Below are 6,265 nucleotides of genomic sequence, written 5' to 3'. Positions count from 1 at the left end.
GGTTCCTGAATGAAACGCGCACACACACACACACACACACACACACACACACACACACACACACACGTAAACACACCCTTTATATTTTGATATGCCTTAAAAAGCTCAATGTCTGGGCCACTTCAAAACTTCCATATGGCTAACACACTCTGCCCACCAATATTCCTGTCTATACCCCATCTCTGTTGCCCTAGACCCAGTCAGGCAGTCAGACCCCTTGGGGATGCTCTTCTCTGGATCTTACATATCAGCTGTCACTCTGTCCTCTGCACCTCTCAGGCATGATGTCTTCTCTCCTTTACCAGCAAGGCAGCTGTCCCTTTCTCCCTCCTCGGTCCCTTGCCCAGCCATTGATTAACAATCAAAACTAACTGAGCAGGGTTCCCTCAGTTTCTTATGTGCAGATGTATAGATTGTCATGTAATTTAGGGGACCAGATTAACATAATACAACTCGCATTAGACCAAATCAACAACATTTCCTCGTTTTTGTCCATTTAAAAAGGCTCTTTTCTTTCAGATATATGCTGAACATAATTGTAACAACTATGAAAACTGTAAGATATGATATGATATGTATTTGGAAATTTAGATAAATTATTCTATCACCTATCCTAAATCAAAGTGTTTACAATTCTGTACCTGAATTGTGTTTTGATTTTTAACTTCCATTACCATCTGAAAAGCATCCTTTCAAATCTAGATCATCTTCCTTAATGTCATACAACTTAAGTTTGATTATGAGACTATAGCCTTCGACCACATCAGAGATCTGAGAACAAATTAAATATTACCTGAATATATAGGAAGCACAGAAATATAGTTTCCAAAACTTAAACAATTTATAGAGACAACTGACAGCCTGAACAATCTCCTGTATTCCTCATAACTTTGGCTCATTTGTCGTCAGTCTTCTGGCCCAGAATCTTCTGACAAGCCTTAAGTGAGGCAGGAACTATGAAGGACTAGCTTACGTTGTATTTGCAGAGCAAAGCTGCCTACTATCCTGGATCGTGTGTCCTTTCCCAGGCAGTATTTTTTGTCTGCAAATGAAATAGGGTAATTCTTACCCAGTGGCAACCTTGCCACAATTGGAGCAACTCTACAGGGAGGTTATGATGCACAATATTTTCGTTGAACTGTGAAGGAGGTACTGTCATGAGCAGACATGTCTCAAGGTCAAAAGATCTATTAATAATGAAATTATTTTAAATGCCATATTCTGTGGATTTCTGAAGCTTTTGAAGATGATCTATCTAGAGAAAGTATATCTGAACTGTAAAACCTTGACTATATTATCTATTTCTATTTGAATAAATTGAAAACACTTTATTATAATTAAATCAGAATCAAATATAACCATGAGTTTACTATCTGGTCCTTAACTTGCCTTACTTAATCATCCCAAACAGTTTGCTACAGCAGCTATTAGAAGGCCTGGGTCTAAGCCTTGTATTCTTAAATGAGTTGCATAGGCACGATGCCTATCTAAGAGTAACTAAATAAATTTTAAGTTTTGTATCAATATACAAAGATTTATACTAACGAAAACCTTAAATGTGTATCAGTATATAAATTCTGTACCAATATGGGAAATTATAACTTAAATTTTGCATCAAATATAACAATCTCTATCAATGTAAGATTATGGATATCCAGTGCTCTAAGAATAAATTTAGTAATCAATTCCATGTATCTAAAACCCTTTCCCTTTACTTAAGGAAGAAAGGATAGAGAAGAAGAAAGGAAAGACAGAAATGCCCAAGTCTAAGCTCTCTATTTAGTTTCCTACCTGTTCAAAATTATGACCATTTCCAAATTCTCCCTTAAAATGACAATCTATCTATATTTTTTCAAACAACCATAACCAGACACTCAAACCCTTGAGATAGTGCTGATGTCCTTCCATGGCTTCTTCCTGCTGAAGAGGGGTGAAGAATAAATTTCAAGGGGTAGAGAGGTTAGGACAATTGGACAATCAGTTAAACTTTTTTTTTATTTTTATTTTTTATTAACTTGAGTGTTTCTTATTTACATTCCGAGTGTTATTCCCTTTCCTGGTTTCCGGTCAAACATCCCCCTAATCCCTCCCCCTCCCCTTCTTTATGGGTGTTCCCCTCCCCATCCTCCCCCCATTGCCACCCTCCCCCCAACAATCACGTTCACTGGGGGTTCAGTCTTAGCAGGACCCAGGGCTTCCCCTTCCACTGGTGCTCTTACTAGGCTATTCATTGCTACCTATGAGGTCAGAGTCCAGGGTCAGTCCATGTATAGTCTTTGGGTAGTGGCTTAGTCCCTGGAAGCTCTGGTTGCTTGGCATTGTTGTTCATAAGGGGTCTTGAGCTCCTTCAAGCTCTTCGAGTTCTTTCTCTGATTCCTTCAATGGGGGTCCTATTCTCAGTTCAGTGGTTTGCTGCTGGCATTCGCCTCTGTATTTGCTCTATTCTGGCTGTGTCTCTCAGGAGAGATCTACATCCGGCTCCTGCCGGCCTGCACTTCTTTGCTTCATCCATCTTGTCTAATTGGGTGGCTGTATATGTATGGGCCACATGTGGGGCAGGCTCTGAATGGGTGTTCCTTCTGTGTCTGTTTTAATCTTTGCCTCTCTATTCCCTGCCAAGGGTATTCTTGTTCCCCTTTTAAAGAAGGAGTGAAGCATTCACATTTTGATCATCCGTCTTGAGTTTCATTTGTTCTAGGCATCTAGGGTAATTCATGCATTTGGGCTAATAGCCACTTATCAATGAGTGCATACCATGAATGTCTTTCTGTGATTGGGTTACCTCACTCAGGATTGTTACCTCACTCGGGTGAGTTAAACTTTTAAAAACCATCTGTTATCCAGTCTGTATGCTTAGAAGTTTCAGGGCTTGATTGAAGTTCTGACTGGGTCTGTCTGAAAGGTTGGATGAACAGAGTCCATTAAGAATCACCAGCTATCCTGAAGCTGTTCTGGGGACAAGTCTCTGGAAACAGCTTCAGAAGGCAAGGAACTTGAACAGCAGGTCAGTTTAGCATCGCAAAGATTAATCTTGTCAGAGCTGCACATCCTACAATATATGAATTTACAACCAAATTCTTAGCACTATACAGATATTTGTATGGATTGTGCAAGGTTCACAGATCAGTTAAGAATGATTTATTTATTCCTTGTTTGAGCAGGTAAAAGACAATTGTCTTTTTTTAATAAGCTAATTTGATCAATATACTGGCTAGTTTTGTGTGTCAACTTGACACAAGCTGGAGTTATCACAGAGAAAGGAAATGCCTCCATGAGATCCAGCTGTAAGGCATTTTCTTAATTAGTGATCAAGGGTGAGAGGGCCCATTGTGGGTGGTGCCATCTCTAGGCTGGCAGTCCTGGGTTCTATAAGAGAGCCAGCTGAGCAAGCCAGGGGAGGCAAGCCAGTGAGTAACATCCCTCCATGACCTCTGCATCAGCTCCTGCTTCCTGACCTGCTTGAGTTCCAGTCCTGACTTCTTTTGGTGATGAACAGCAATGTGGAAGTGTGAGCTGAATAAACCCTTTCCTCCCCAACTTGCTTCTTGTCATGCTGTTTGTGCAGGAATAGAAACCCTGACTAAGACAATCAATAACCAATTATAATAAATCTTTGTTCATGCCATGTGAGGGATGGCAGGATGAATTTTAAGGATTCTGTAACCAACAAGTCTTATTGTCTAATTTTAGCTGACGTTTTGGCTAGAGACATTTTTATGTCTAACCCAGTTTCAGGGCTGTTCCTGATGTGGAGGAATCAGCAAAACATAGTACCTGTCCTGTTTGATCTTCTCAAATTTTTCTTTTCTACCTGTAGCCAAAACCTTCAGGGGGATTTTCCCTTATCATATCTGATCCATATCACATTGGAAGGGATCCAAAGCCTTCTCTTCTTTCCTGTCAACACAAATACAGAGGCTTTCTGCCAAAATAGCATATCCTTGGTCTAGGAACCCCAAATCATCAAAAGTATAGATTGATTAAATTTAGTAGCCTACTTTGTCTTTAGGTCCACTCTATTTGACCTCTCTCATAGAGGATTTGTAATACCATAACCACCAAACTTATAACCATCTGCATTCCGATAATTAAGACAATTCAAACCAATTAAAGCAATCTCAACAATTATTATTGTCTATCAAGACAGTGTTCATTTGCCATCTCCTGCCTTCATTCCTACATAAAATCAAAGGCCTAACTATATTTATTCATCCATGCATACTTAAAAACAATTAAGCAATTATCATACATTCTTCCTTCTGTGGATTAATATTTCTCTGGATATATATGCATTTTTTATATAATATATACATAATGTATGTATGATAATATAATGTATATATATAATTCATATATATAATATCACCTTTCTCTTTATATGAGTTGAATTAATATCCTTTCCTATTTATCTTCAATTAAATTTTCCTCTATTTACTGTGTGAGCTTATGCTTAGGCTACAGTGCCAGGCTAAACAATCCCAGAATTCCCATGGAACCCACGTTCAAAGAATCCAACTGCTTAGGATAGCATTGATTTCTTAAATTTTTTTAAAGCAATTACCATTATTTCTCCTTTCTATCTTTAAAAACTAACTCAGTTTTTATTCATTCTTCTGTGGATTAGTATCTCTGTAGGTATATATGATATATCATCTTTCTCTTTCTATAAGTTGAATTAAAATCCTTTCCGATTTAATTTCAATTAAATCCCTTCTATTTGCTGTACAAACCTATTCCCAGGCCACCAATGTGTCATAAGCAGGCTAAGCAAGACCAGAATTCCAGTGGAGCCCACGTTCAAAGAACCCAGTTGCTTATGAGGCATTGACTTCCTAAAATCCCATTATTTCTAGTCCTTTCACTTGATTGTAGGAGGCAAATAACCTCTCCAGTCTGCCTCTCTCTGCCTTCTGAATAGCTTCTCCCCTTGTACAGCAGGGGACATTGATTCTGAGCTCAATCTCTCTGAGGCAGTTGAGATGCCTTTGAGAAGAGCTCAGGCTGGATTCTTAGCCCACCACCAAGCATTGTCTGGGATGCAGTGGTGTCCTAGTTTACACCCTGAAATCCAGAATTATGCATGCTAATCTAGCAAAGTCATTTGTTCTAGTCTCAAACCCACAAACCAGCTAGTCTCAAATGGCTCAAGCAAAAATTTCTTAGCTCTGCTAAGAAACCAATTCTCCCTACCTCCTAATCTTAAGGTATGGTGCGTGTCTTCCACTCAGGAATTTCCAATTAGTTTTTAAGAGTGAGTTCTTGCTAACATGTTGTCCAGACACCATCTGTAGTAGTACTGAATTAATCCTACTCAAATTCACCTCAGCAGTGGTGGTGGCAGCAGAGGCCGCAGTCCTCGCTTCCACCCCAATATTCTGGGCTCCCAAATGAAAGCATTATGTTATTCATCACAAGAATTACGGCCATTAACACATCACCAATCATGTTGTGTTTGTGCACAGTTCTGTCTGTCAAAATGTTTCCACAGTGTTTCTTCTCTAAAGTTTCTTCACTCCTTCTAGCATAGTTGATGCTTTGACAGTACCAAGACAATCCATCCATCTGTAAGAGGATGGGTAAGTTGGATGGGTCATCTCAAATTACAACTGTGTTGTACTTACAGAACTTCTTACTCTCCAAATCTGTCAGACTCATGCCACCCCACTGATCCACTGTTCTTATATATTTGCTATTCTAAATTATTGACAAAATGTATCTCCTTATAACCACCATTTGCCTTGGCCCCTGTCATAGAAAGAAGGTCCCCTTGACTGTCTAGAGGAATTTGGGAGTTGGTTTCACAGTATTTTCTCTGTATAGCATCCACTAAGAATGCATTAGTAGCATAGACTCTAATGACCTTGAATCAAATAGGGAGTTTCTCCCCAACAAAGGAGTCCATTACCCTATGAGACATCATGAACCAATTATATGCTCTCCTTGTGAAAACTACTTCTCTAGCAAACAGATCTAAGACTGACCTCCCTAAATGGCACTAGTGGGACAAATGTTGACTTTTCAATACTCAAAAAAGAAAAATTTCTAAATTTCCTCAGCCTTCTAGAGCGGGCTCACTTCTTCCTTCTGTCCTGTCTGCTCTCTCCCCTCTACACACACTTAGCCTCTGTCTCCCCCTCACTCCTCCCTGGAGGATAGTCCAGGCAGCTTATCCCCAGGGTGTGCCATGGCGAGATTCACCTCTGCTGGGAGGGGGGTATTCTGCATATCTCTCTCTCTCTCTCTCTCTCTCTCTCTCTCTCTCTCT

This window comes from Rattus norvegicus, chromosome 4 (genome assembly GCF_036323735.1).
Source record: "Rattus norvegicus strain BN/NHsdMcwi chromosome 4, GRCr8, whole genome shotgun sequence".
Taxonomy (NCBI): domain Eukaryota; kingdom Metazoa; phylum Chordata; class Mammalia; order Rodentia; family Muridae; genus Rattus; species Rattus norvegicus.
Note: the sequence above shows the minus strand (reverse complement) of the source record.